Source organism: Ictalurus punctatus, chromosome 12 (assembly GCF_001660625.3).
Source record: "Ictalurus punctatus breed USDA103 chromosome 12, Coco_2.0, whole genome shotgun sequence".
NCBI lineage: Eukaryota > Metazoa > Chordata > Actinopteri > Siluriformes > Ictaluridae > Ictalurus > Ictalurus punctatus.
This window is the reverse complement of record NC_030427.2, coordinates 19557561-19572296: the sequence shown is the minus strand read 5'-3', so window position 1 is coordinate 19572296 and position 14736 is coordinate 19557561. Positions and strand designations below refer to the sequence as shown.

The following is a 14736-nucleotide window of genomic DNA, read 5'->3' as shown; positions in this document are numbered from 1 at the left end:
TGCTAATAACTCTTCTTAGTCAGTCATTTTTGTCTAGTAGTGCTTTTTTTGTTTTGGGGATATTTTATGTCATTGTGGCCCTCCCCACTGGTACTCTGATACTTTGACTTCTGTGTAATTTAAAGAAGCAGTTATGATATATAGTGTTAACCAGTAAAATATGTGCAAGGTAAACTAAAACATTTTCTCATTCTATTCCACATTGATTAGACTATTACTTTAACAGGATAGCTAGATAGCTGGCTAATATTAGTTTTTGCTGTGCAGCTATAGATTGTTGCAGTGCCTTTGAATCCATCTCCCTTGCTTATGTATGCATATATGCATTTTTTTTTTTTCAGTTTGACCACTGGGTGTCTCTAATTGTTCAAACAGACATTAAAATGGCTTTGAAAAGCATTAAATTGCCTTTGCTAATACCTGCATATACAGTACTATACACGCTGAATATCAGTGTAGGCCTACTTATGATAGAACCGAATTACATTGTTTATTTTTCCCCCCAACAAAAACATTTACATATTTTTCAATTTTCAGATTAATCGGATTGATCAGATTTATTTCTATGTGATTTGGATTTAAATGCATTTAATGGAACCTAAATTAAACATATTAAATGTATTTATATTTTACTGGTTTCATATTATTCACATTTTTATACTGTGACAAGTATGATTAAAATTAATACTATAATTGTTCTTTGATTAGACTTTCCTTCCCTCAGTGTGTCCCCCCCACTGTGTGTTTACAGTGTTTTGGTTTTGTTGCTTAATTGTAATCTTTCTAATATGCCAAAAAATGAATGCTACATCTATGTGTGTGGCTGATATCTCTGGTGATATGTGAACAGCATGTACAGTGCTGTGAAAAACTTAGGTTAGGTTTTTTTCTTAGATTTTTTTTGTGTATATCTCATACTAAATGGTTTTAGATCTTTAAATGAAATACAACATAAAACAAAGGCAACCTGAGTAAACACACAATACAGTGTATATATATATATACTGCATTCATAATGGGGATCAGCTGGACTAGACACAACCAGGCCTGATTATATATATAGCCTGGTTATAAATCTATAGCCACTAGATTTGGGGAATTAGTAACTACAGGGGCAAATACATTTTCACACAGGCCCAGTTGGTATTGGATAACATTTTTGCTTCAATAAATAACATAATAATTTAATTGCAGAAATGTGATATACTGTGAAATACTTTTTTTTATATAACACTGTATGTGTGAAATGTAATAAAATATAGCTTAATTCCAATTTAAACTTTAAGCTGAAAAGTGAATTAATAAAATCCAGGATTTTGCGATTGCAGAAATTAACGCAAAATCAAGCAAATTCTTGAGCTTGCAATTTTTCAAAATCAAGATTTTCCGCGGAGGCCAAGACACATAATGTGACGTCATCACAGCATGCATTCAGCCAAAGCCATCTTCGATTCATGTGCATGGAACATGAGTACAGCTAAAAGGTCTCATTTATCAACAAACATCACTGCGACAGACCATGCAAAACCATTTCATGCAATTGTGATTTGGCCAATTCAAGTAGTTTTCCACAAAAAAGCACAGAAAACTCAGGAAGTTGCATCTAAAATTTTTTAAAAAGCTTCAGCAAAATCAAACCTTTCTGGTTGCAACAATTACAGAAAACTCTGCAAAATCCTGTACGTACTGACATATGTGTCTCTTTCTAGTTATGAATGAATATCACCCCTGTACATTTGCTTAAGATATAAGCTAGGTTATATAAGCTTAGGTTGCACAATCATGCCGTCTTTGTAATTAGAACTTTAAACAAAGTCCACATTTCATATTGAAAGTGTGACTGAGTGTTTTCAGTAGAGTTTACACATTGCTTACAAGTATGAATATACTGTGTGCAACAGCTGCTCTCCTAGTCTGCATGTTTTTGCCTTGTGTCCATTGTTACGTTTATGGTTCATGTTTTCACAGTTTTGGTTGTTTGTTTTGCACTTTGTTCAATAAAAATCTGCACTTGCATCTGCCACCTTCTACAATCCCTGACAATATATTCCAGAGTTTTTCCCTGTTTCAGTAAAAATACTGAAAATAACAATGCTTCTGTTGCTTAATTTAAGACAAAGTCACTTATTTTTAATATGCTGTTTGAAGAAATTGTGTACTAATCTTGAACATATGAAGAGCTAACCTTAACTTTGATGTGAGTCATGTGTGAATAATGACCACCTTAAGTACAGGCTAGTACATGTTTGTTAGTTAATGTATGGAGTAAACTAAATCAAACATGCTCTATAAGAAAGAATATGAATTAAGCATGCATAATTTCAAATTGTTTATATAATTTGCTATAGGCCCTCACCACCCAGAGCACATACTAGTACTATAATTGGATTTGAAGAGAAATGGATGGAAAATGATGAAAAACTGGTTGCGATAAAATTATTGTTGTTTATTATTAGTGTGTCTTTCTACGTTCAATAAGGAAGATCAATGTAAATTATAAAAAGCAATCCAGTGTCATCCAATGATGTTTGTGTATGCAGCTGCATATGACAAATTATATAAACAATTTGAAATTATACTTGTTTATACTTGTATGATTTAGTTTACCCCTATGTGTTTACTAATACATTAACTAACAAACATATACTTAAGGTTGTCGTTATTCACGCATGAATTCATGACTTGTATCATAGTTAAGGTTAGCTCTTCATTAGTTAGTGATTAGTACATGCCTTAACTCATCATCAATTCATGTTTAAGTAGCATTAATTCAGCTATTAGTCTATAATTATTCATATACTGTTATTGTAAAGTGTTACCCATATATCTCATTAAGTCTGTTTAATACACACTGTACATTTAATATTACTGTCACCATATTACTGGTAGCCATGAAAGAAGCAGAACTACCCCACTTGCCAAAAGCTAATTTAATCCCTGCTTTTACTAATCCAAACACTCCTGATTTTTTGCAGACTCTTTGAAAAAAAAAGATGACAGGAAAAAAGCACAGATGGAGATTTGCATATGCATCTCATCTCATATGTGTCCTATAATGTGTGCCTATCACTCACATTTTGACTCTTTTTTTTATCCTATCTGTCTCCATTGTCATTTCTGTGTTTCTCTATATTGCAGTTCCTAAAATACTATACAGTGGCACAGTGATTTTACTGAAAAAAGATGGCCAAGGTTGTGAAGAGAAAACATTATTTCTTGCTCATTCTGACACTAGTAATCAGTGATACCACACAGGTGTAATTTATACAGAAGTATTTTGGTGGTTTTGCATGTGTTCTGCAACAATCTATGTAGTTTGTGCCATCATGCTTTATTTCATATGCTTGCATATGTTTATACATATAGGTGCGTCTCAAAAAATTTGTATAACGATTAAAAGTTAGGGTTTTTTCCCACAATTTAATTTAAAAAGTGGCACTTTCATATATTCTAGATTCATTACACATAAAGTGAAATATTTCAAGCCTTTTTTTGTTTTAATCTAGATGATTATGGCTTACAGCTCATGGAATGAATCTAGAATATATGAAAGTTTCATGTTTTCAATTAAATTCTGGAAAAAAAAAAGAACTTTTCCTTGATATTCTCATTTTTTAAGATGCACCTATAAATGTCAATCATCTGTAAAGTATCATCTGCATCCATGGCACAGCTGATTTACATTTAATGACCAAAAAACTCCATAAAAGATAAAGCTAACAGAGAACTGAAAACTGAAAAATCATGATAAAAGGTGAAAGAGCGCCTCCTAAACACAGTGTCTGCTTTATGGATTTCTTTAAGATTGCTTTTGTACAAATAATTAATATGAAAGTTTTGAGTTTTGTTAAACCCTTCTCTACAGCTTCTTATTTTTATTTGAAATAAAAATAAGAAAATTGGACTCAGGTTAAGCAGGTGCATAATCGATTTTCTGAGCTCAACATTCAGATTATGCAAATCACCTCTGTGTATTGCATACCTCTGAGGCTGCCAGATTTTTTTTTTTTTGAGAATACACGTGCATGACAGAATTTTTCAATAGCGTCTAGACCACTGCCTTTAAGCCAGAAAATAGAAAATGCAGGCATAAGAAGAAAATATATTTTCCCCCCTTTGCTCTCAAATGCAATATGATGTAACTTAAGTTAGCACGTTCGCCTCACACCTTCAGGGTTGGGGGTTCGCTTTCTGCCGTGGCCCTGTGTGTGTGGAGTTTGCATGTTCTCCCTGGTTTCCTCCTCCAGACCAAAGACATGCATGGTAGGCTGATTGGCATGTGTAAGGTGTCTGTAGTATATGGATAGGTGTGTGAATGTGAATGTGTATGTGTGTACCCTGCGATGGATTGGCACCCCGTCCACGGTGTACCCCGCCTTATGCCCCATGCTCGCTGGGATAGGCTCCAGGTTCCCATCGACCCCAGTAGGTATAGAAAATGGTTGTGTGGTTGTTAGTACACCAGTGGTTTGTTTCATTTTCAGGACATTCCAAATTGTTGTATTGGACATGCCCAATGCTTCTGCAATGCCTCTGATAGATTTTCCTGCTCTTTTCAGCTTCAAAATAACTTCCTTTTCTCCCATAGACAGCTTTATGTTTTTTTCCTTTTTTTTTTTTTTTTTTTGCTGTATACTGAAGACATTTGGGTTTGAAATCAAAAGATGAATATGAGATGATAGATCAGAATTTCAGCTTTCATTTCCTGATATTTATATCTACATATCTAAGATATTTACATAACTGAGAGCATGGCAATTTTTGTTTGAACCATCACTTTTTTCAAGTGATCAGAAAAGTTGGAACATGTGACTGACAGGTGTTTCTTGTTGTCCAGTTTGACCTTGTTAGACTGATTGTTTACACAGTTAATAGTGCTGTGTCTACTCTTGGTTTGAGCCCTGGGTTTTTCCTGTGAAAACTGCATCTGTTGTTAAAAAGGATAAATCGACATGAAGAATAGGTCTTGCTATTCCAAAACTTTTGGAGCGGAATGTATGCATTTAATATTGACCTCACATTGCATTCCATAATTTTTTTTTCTTCGATGTGTGACATATTGTAGTTACCAGAGTTGGGTGTAACGCATTACAATGCGTAACACGTAAAACGTGTTAAACACTAATTACTTTTTCTGATAACGCAGTAATGTAACACATTACATTTTAAATTTCTGCAGTTTGATTACCGTTACTGATGTCAATAAAATAATGTTACTTGCATTACAAATTTATTATTGAGGAAAATAATATTAAATAAAATGCATTTTTAAAATAAATCATGTTTTGCAGTGAAGATTTTTTTTTTTTAGCCCCAAATAATTCTTCACTTGGAACGGTTTGTTACTACTTAACTGAATGTCAGTAAAAGAAGACCGCCTGTAATTTTATATCTTCAGTGAATGGAGGTGAGACCATGCTGAGCGGGAAAACAAGGTGTGTAAATGTCTATATGAGTTCCAGTTTATGTGAACATGGTATGAGCAGAACATAAGAAAGGATAATGTACTTTGTATGGCACTGTAACAGCTAAACCCATACCATGATAGCTTAGCTGTGCCTCCCCTTGGCTAGCGACACCAAACTAGCACAGTTAGAAAAGTTTCATTTTTTATCAGTCTGGTAATTCTACAAACTGACAACACCTGAGGCATGTTTTATGATAAATCCAACGTTTTCTGATCATGTCATACATTGAAGCGTAATTGAAGTATACACTGAAGTAATTAGTAATCTGATTACTTTTTACATGCAGTAATCAGTAATGTAATCAGATTACAATTTTTAATTAGTAGTGGATTACTTTTTTAAATAACATACCCAACACTGGTGGTTACATGAGACTACCACTTCTAGCTCAAAGATGGTGCAAGAAAAATTTACTAATACAAGGCTGTAATGAAATTTAAGGAATATATGCCATGTTTTAGGCAAACTCAACCTGCACACAACTCTCTGAATAGCATTAAGACCCTATTTAGGTCTGAGATCTGCTTTCAGTATTAAATTCTCATTAAACATGTTTAAGTTAACCATGAATATGGCCCCAAACCTGGCAAAAGAGATGGCTCATCTGAAATCAGTGGTCCAGGAACTCTAACTGTGTAAAGAGAAACACAAATCCCCCATCATCTGGATGATGACCTATCAGCTGAGTCACCACATTTAATTCCACCAGTCTTGGCAGGCCCTTATGTAGTTGGTGTGCCTAGGTGCACCTTTGGGCCTGTTTCCAAAGAAGCCCTGGACAGGTGGATGCAGGTTTCCAAATCACAAAAGCCAGAATAGCCAAACTTAGCATGGTGCTTTTAGGACATCAGGTATAGGGTGCCAGCCTGCCTTGTGCCTGCTTTGATGGATGCACACAAAACTTGACATCCTGTTCAGGACAGGATTCTGATGATGATGGCATAGGTTCAGGCATTGTCTTGTTTTAGGGGAGGGTGGACGGCACTATAGCATTTATATATATATATATATATATATATATATATATAAAGAGGAGTGAGTTGTAAATGTACTTTGACTTGTATTTAAACAAAAAACATATGACCACACAGGGCGGCTGTGGCTCAGGTGGTAGAGCGGGTTATCCTCTAATTATAGGGTTGGTGGGTCGATTCCTGGCCCCCATGACTCCACATGCCGAAGTGTCCTTGGGCAAGACACGGAACCCCAAGTTGATCCCGATGGCAAATTAGCGCCTTGCATGGCATCTCTGCTACCATTGGTATGTGAGTGAATGGGTGAATGAGACACAGTGTAAAGCGCTTTGGATAAAAGCACTATATAAGTGTGTCATTTACAAGGTATTTGATGCTTACCTAATCAACCATATAGTTTTTTTTTAAGATAAATGTTTATTTTGAAATTTATGCATGCAACATGTTCAAAAAATGTCAAACATTTCAAATAGTTTTTGGACAAAACAGCCATCATGTTCTCGGGGTAAAAGAGGAAAAGGAACATCCAAGCTGTTATCAGCATCAGGTCTAAAATACAGAGGTACAATTGGCAAAGAAGGAATTGGCAACGCAAAATCCAACGGCATACTGCTGCTAAAAAAGTGCTCAGAACACTGCCTAACCATCACACTCTTTCACTAACAGAACCAATGTAAAACATCCTGGAGGCACCCTCGCTCTAACCTCTGGCATCTCATTGACTATGTAAAAGTTTGCACAAGAGACTGCTGCGAGGTGTGTAACACCAGAGCAATGTCCTGTGTGGATGACTGCTGGTCTGACCATCGTTTTATCCGCTCAACCATTCATTCATCTATTTGGCTCGCACAAAAGAGAAGTGTGCAGAGAAACCGGAGTTGCCCAAAGCTCAATGTTAAATGGTTAAATGATACCACTTACGAAGAGCAGCTAGAGGCAGTGCTTTGCACAGAATTGCCCAAACAGTATCCTGTGGATACTAAAACACACTGGGGCATGCTCAAGTCTTCCATCACTAATTCAATCATAAGCACACTTGGACACATAACATTGAATCACCAGGACTGGTTTGATGGAAATGACACAGAAATCCAACAGCTCATTGACATCAAGCGGCAAGGTTTTACTACCTGGCAGAGTGACATTAATTGCAAGATTAAATGCTAAATTTGCTCATGCTAAAGCAAAGGCCATCATCCAAAAATGCGTCAGGGAACTGGAAAACAAACGATGGTTAAGGAAGGTTATGGAGGACTCTGGGGACTCCAAAGGTTTCTTTGATTCCACAGAAGTGGTATATGGGCTCAGCTATCACTGCATGACTCCACTCCACTCCAAATATGAGCTTATGCTGCTGAAGGACAATGCATTGATTAAAAAAAAAAGGTGGAAGGAGCACTATGAGGACCTCGCATGCCTGAGTTGCAGGTTCTTCACCAACTCCATCAGATCTCCTCAGCCACATTCATGTACTGCTACTGAAAATATGGGATAAGGAGGAAATCCCAGCAGAATGTAGGGATGCCCTCACTGTCTCCATATTTAAGAAAGGGGACAGAGCAGACTGTGGCATTTCCCTCCTGTCCACAACTGGGAACATTCTGGCTTGGGTCTTGGCTAACAGACTCATCCCCTTATCAGAGAAAATTCTTCCAGAATCTCAGAGTGGATTTCGCCCTTATAGGGGAACCATAGACATGATATTCACTGCTTGCCAATGCCAATAAAAATGCCAGGAACAAAATCACCTATTACACAAGGCTTTTATAGACCTCACTAAAGCTTTTGATTCTGTGAATTGTCAGGCTGTTTATCTGGTTCTGTCAAAAATAGGCTGCCCTGAAAAATACGTCCGTATACTGGGAATGAATGCCGCATGACAATATGTCAGACACTGTACTCTGCTGCGGTGAAACTGAGCCTTTTGCATAGTCAAACAAGGCTGTGTCAACGCCATTATCCTATGGTCAAAAGTCTAATTAAAACAGGCAGAGAACAAAGGCTTGGAATCATCACAAACAGAGTGCAAGTTTTTTAGTGCGGGTTATTAAAGTTTAACTCCATTCAATTTTATTTATATAGCACTTATAACAATGGATATTGTCACAAAACCGCTTTGCAGAAATTTCAGAGGTGATGGTGGCAAGGAAACTCCCTGAGACAACATGAAGAATAAACCTTCAGAGGAACCAGAATCAAAATGGAACCCATCCTCTTCAGGGCGACACATTAAGAAAATATGCACCATCATATTTGTTCATGTCATGAGAGCGTCACCTTCTATATTTTCTAGAAAACTTAAACTTTACAGACACAAATGTAAATATGAAAAACAAATGTGTTTAGGTAAGAAGGACTGCTTGCCATTCAAATCAATAGAGATTTAGTCTTGCTTGTAAATGCTGAATTTTACGGCTTTTACTATGGCATCAGAATGCAAGGGATTCTTATTTTTTTTCCTACTAGTGGAAATATAGGGGAGTGAAAATGTAAGATTAATTTCAGAGTGAGCAGTTTTTAAATAATTTAAAATAATAGATTGTGTAAGCAATGGCATCAGCACAAGTATATGATGTGTCTAAGAAAACCCATCTGGAAAACTGCAGTCAAGTGCGAAATGGTTGTCTGTGTTTACATGGGCCTCCTGTCATTCTTTTTATAGACACCAATCAACGCCCCTTCATTCCGCCCCATCTCAGTCTGTTCAGAAAAAGGAAAACATGACAGAATCCGGTAAGCACATCCAGCACCACTAAATACTTTTACTGTGAGGAAAAAAACAACTAAACAAAACAAACAAATGGAAAAAAACAATAAAAATAAAATTAAATAAAATATACTTAATGACAAGAAACATACTGAAATGAAAATAAACACCAGTAGTGCTTTTTGCAAAATGGAGCAATGTTTTACTGGTGAAGGGGATGAAGATAAAAGCATTGCTGTTCCTGGACACGTACAGTATATAAACACAATCTATGTAAAATGTTGTACTGGTTATCACTTAGAGAACCAACTACAGTAGTGTTTTGGATAAACCATCTTCATATGTAGGTAATGCTAGTTAACTTGCATGTAACCATCAAACTAGCAAACACTGGTGTGACAGTCAGCTAAAAAGCTCATGAGAGCTCATTAGAAAGAAAAATTGTACAGCGAAAGGCATTCTTGACCATTCTCACAAATCAGTATAAACCAAATTTCACAGGTTTATGGTGTTAGAAATTGGCAACAGTTCAATGCAAGAGTTGGCAAACCAAATATAATGGTGTGATGAAACATGGGAGTTTGAGGCCCTCATAGGCAAAAACACCATTATACTAAAAGTACACTGCAAAAAAATCATTAGCAAGTAAAATATCTTAAATATAGGCAAATACAACTAACATTTCTCTTTATTAGTTTGTCTTTAAAAAATCTAATTTCAAGGCTATTTCTAGATATTTGTTTTACTCATTTCAAGCTTGAAATTGTCTTATTCTATTGGCAGATAAATTTGCTTATTTCAAGCATTTACAATATTTCTAGGAAGAAGCAAAGTAAGGAATAGGGAATATTCCTAAAATAGACTAGCTTAAGCTTGAAATGGTCGTAATGGTCTTATAATTGTTATGTAATAGTCTCATAATGAGAAATATTAGATAACATTTCCTTTATTCAACATATGTTCATTTGCTAAGATTTTTTTTAGGTCACTCTGGATAAGTGAAATGTAATGGTATGTCATAAATTGCCAAGTGAAATAAGAAGACACCTGTCAAGGGGAGAGAAAGAAAGCACAGCCACCCTGATATAAACTAGCTTATAGCCACGCTATTCACTGTAACAACTTGTTAAACTCGTTTTACCTATGAAATCGGACTGCAGGTGTCAAGTCTGCTAATGAGATGTAGTATTTGTGTCTCCTATAGAGCAACGTTAGGTAGGTGTTTATCGACTTGTGAGGGAACATTATATTCCCTAATGCATTACAGAAAATGTAAGGTACTTTTATAAAGAAGTGAGGCAATACTTATAAATAGCTTAAACAGCTTACCTTAGTCATATCATGACTATCCTTGGTAATGCCAAATAAAATATTTGGATAGAGATCCTAATGTGTACCACAGATGCACTCACCTTTCTCATAGTTCTTTTGCATTGATGTGATTGTGATACTCTATTACTTTTTGTATTAGCACTGGATCTCTTAGGTTTCTCTTGGCATAAGCAGCAATATCATTACACTGTACAGCCCTGTATGATATATGTGCAGTATGCTAATCTATACTATATGGCCAAAGGTATGTGGATGACTGACCAAGACACCCATATGTGAGCCTTCCCAAAACTTTTGCCACAAAGTTGGAGGCACATGATTGTCTAGAGTTTTTTTTCTGTGCTCTAGCATTATTATTTCCCTTCACTGGAACTAAGAGGCCAGAACCTGTTTCAGCATGACACAAAGTGCACAAAGCATTCTCCATAAAGACATGGTGGGTTAAGTTTCAAGAAGATAGAAGAACTTGAGAGCCCTGATCTCAACCCCACTGAACACCTTTGGAATGAACTGGAACTGGAGCCTCCTCAACATCCCAACATCAGTACCTGACCTCATCTTCACTAATGCTCTTGTAGCTGAATGAACACAAATCCCCACAGGCACACCCCAAAATCTAGTGGAAAGCCTTCCCAGAAGAGAGAGTGGAGCTTATTATAAGGGAATAGGGAATCAATCTGGAACAAGATGTTCAACAGTGATGGAAAGTCCGGATCATTTTACTGACTTGGGTCTTTGAATCTCATTCAGCAAAATGAACAAATCTTTTTTCAAGTCATTTCATTCATTTCAGCAGAATATAATTAAAATGTTACATGTTAAATTCCCAAACACATCTAGTACTTACCCAAACATTGATCACATTTGGAATAATAAAGAAACTATAGCCTATGCGCCCGAGGCTGAATTATGAGGAACAGAAATGATTAATTAATAGCTTAGCTGGTTCTTCAGGCTATGCAGCCTGTTAGTTCACCTCACCTCCCGATCAGAGTCGTTCTTTCTTTTGTCACGTCACATTTGTCATGTCTGTTCTCCGGAAACAGAAATGATTAGTTCACCTCTTGAGTCTTCGGGTTCGAGTCATTCATTCATCCTGTGACCGTCCCATAGGCTGAATGCAGTGGGGCTGTGACGTGATGAACGAATGACTCGTACCCAAAGACACGAGACGTGAACTAATTGTTTCTGTTTCCAGTATTGCATGGTGCATTGCCTATGTGGGGGTCACCGGAAGAACAAACGACTCAAACCCGAAGACTCGAGAGGTGAACTGATCATTTCTGTTTCTTGCACAGAATATATGGGGATGTTGCAGTGCATGCGCGGACATAAATGAACGAATCACTCGCTGAGACAACTCATTGTTCCCGGGGTCATATTAAAGATTCGTTCAAAATGAATGAATCGTTCATGAACGACACATTACTAATGTTCAACAAGAACATATGGGTGTCATGGTCAGGTGTCCACACACTTTTGGACATATAGTGTATCATTTGCATTCATTACAATGCTTGTGACCAGTCAAGGTTTAATAAGATACTGATGAAAAACCTGACCATGATTGGGATACACTGATTATAGTGCTGAGCGATGTAAGCACCAGGTGCTAACAAAATTAGGAATTTTGTACAGGTATTTTCATCTCAGCTTTATTGTAGCACAACTGTAAGAGGGGGTCTGTAGCCTACTGCTGGTAAATAGCCTTTACCGGCAAGAATTATTGTAATGTAAACGAACATGATGTGAGTCTTGATCTTTTAAATTACTGAACCTACTTTTAACACTGGAAGGAAATTGAAGGGTGTTTACGCACAAAAGAAATGCGTGGCATGCTAACAACCACACACATACATCTTATTCTCTCTCTCTCTCTCTCTCTCTCTCTCTCTCTCTCTCTCTCTCTCTCACACACACACACACACACATTTATGCACACAGAGTTGTGAATGATGACCTCCAGAAGATAAGGCAGAATGCTGAACAGGGTATACACACACTGCAGCACTCTATCCTACCTAATGTTCAGAGGACAAAATCACAGCTGACACATAGTCACTTCAAATTCTTGCTCCCTGGAAAACACAACCACTGATTAAAATAGGCTGTGTAAAATTGTGGATACAGTATGATTATGTGGGAAATTTCTGCATAAGCTGGTATCCCAAAATTGCACACCACAAGGCTACGGATCGAAACTGAATACTAATGTAGTACACTAAACTGGACTGTATGGCAATGTATTACACTTCTCAACCGCTTGCACAGAAATAACATTTAGTATGGTATAGTGTTCCAGTATAGCTCTGCGTCACCTTATAGCTCTGGCATGGCAATGCTATAGCGTCTCTGTCTCTCTCTCTGTCTCTCTCTCATACACAGGTCATTCCATAGATTATTTATGAACCTTGATAGGAAATTAAGGATGTCTCGTTTCGAAAATTGAGGGTGTATTTATTTATTTCCTTTTGTTAATATTTTCTGCCCACAGTTGATCGACTGCAGCCACTTCCGCGTTGAGAACCTGCCACAAGTTTAGCATTCAACACGTGTCGCGAGCGCTAGTGATGGAGAGAGAGAGAGAGAGAGAGAAAGAGAGAGAGAGAGGGAGGGAGGTTGCTAGGTGACGGGGCATATATACTGAATTTTAACAAAATAACTGGAGAGAGAGAGAGAGAGAGAGAGAGAGAGAGAGCCAGCAACATGTAGGCAGGCTGAGTAAAGAAAGGTCGAGAGTGTATACGTAGCCTATAATATTGAACGTAGACTTGAACTGGGAGAAGTGTGTGTGTGTGTGTGTGTGTGTGTGTGTGTGAGGGGGGGGGGAGGTGGAAGAAAAAAGCTCGTGAAAATGGACGACAGAGGAGTGAACGCGCAGCGGACCGGAATCCGCGCGAAGGACACACTCTCTAGATCCTAACACAGTGAGTGGCTTTTATTATTATTATTGTTGTTATTTTATTATCAGTGTTATTATTTATTGTTGTTGTTGTTCTTTATTCCTGCCCGTGATTTTGGCTCCGTGCTCCCGGCTTTGCCCTTCAGAACAGGCGTAGCAATGCGTGTGCGTGTGCATGTGCGTGTGCGTGGATGAGCAGAAAGACATTTCCAGTGACCCTTCTGTCATTGATGCGCGTGCAGACTAGCACAGGACTATGTCTCTCACCTGACTACACACGCGCACATACTTGAGCCGTTCTGGCTCTCTCTCTCTCTCTCTCTCTCTCTCTCTCTCTCTCACACACACACACACATACACACACAGCCCCCTTGGATGCCTCGTAACTTTAACTCAGTAGGTATAATGCACTTGTTCTTTTGTAACAGGTTTAAAAGAATGAGAGGTAATGAAGCGACGTTACATCTTTCAGACAGTCTCCTCTTTGAGGAGCGTAAGGCAATGGTATAGCGCTGGGAAAAGAAAAAGATCAATGATCGTCGTGTCCTGTGTAACAGCCACAATGCGTCAGTACTAATTTGTATGTCCAATCACAGGTGATGTACTATTTGACACAGTATTTATTATGGTAGTGTGCCGCCTGGTCACGTACATTGAGTCCCCCACAACCCACCATTAGTCCCCCAAAGCCAACCCCATGACAACCCTTTCCCTAAAGCACAGAGCACTATGTTATGTTCGGGGGCGGAATTGCTCACAATGTTGATTTTTTTCTCTCATTATGACCGTTGAACATGTTCTCAGATACATTTCTACTCTTAAGTAAGCCCTGTGTGCATGGGTTATTGTTTATTGTGTAGCTTGTGCTTGTGTGAAAGCCTTTTACATTAATGGACAGCCATGACTTGAAGAATCCAGCACTTTCCAGGCTACGTTGCTTTTTAATTTTTATGTGTAATGTACAGACTGTAGTGAATACAACAGTCAGAATCAGGGCTAGGTGCGTGTTATTTATGACAGCCGCTGCATAACTAGTTCTCCGATACCGAATCATCCCTTAAGGTCGGATTTACATATGGTGACTCTTCCATCAACCCCTCCACACCCCCACCAAGTGTAGCTGTATGCTCAGTGGCAGCTTGCTGGAGAAATTCATTAGGAGCATGACAGCTCGAGACAAGCCCCTGCAGGACAGGCGCTTCTGTCAGAGCCACATGAAGGCTTGTCTGACGTACGGCGGGAAGAAGGAAGGTAGGCTTGGTTGGTGGGTGAGTGGCGTGGGGGCAGCATGGACACGATTCCAGAGCACTGTCACTTCAAGATCCAGCTGTCGAGTACCACCCAAATATATAT

The 14736-nt window shown here is 37.9% G+C and overlaps 1 protein-coding gene across 1 annotated transcript in view; it reads left to right on the top strand.

Annotated features, from left to right (window-relative positions):
- The first annotated feature begins 13167 nt into the window (after nucleotides 1-13167).
- The window catches only part of grin2da (glutamate receptor, ionotropic, N-methyl D-aspartate 2D, a), a 123002-nt gene continuing 121433 nt past the window's right edge, over nucleotides 13168-14736 (top strand). Inside the window, exon 1 of the mRNA XM_017480785.3 lies at nucleotides 13168-13408. The gene's annotated coding sequence lies outside the window, so the exon portion shown is untranslated. The remainder of the gene's footprint in view (nucleotides 13409-14736) is intronic.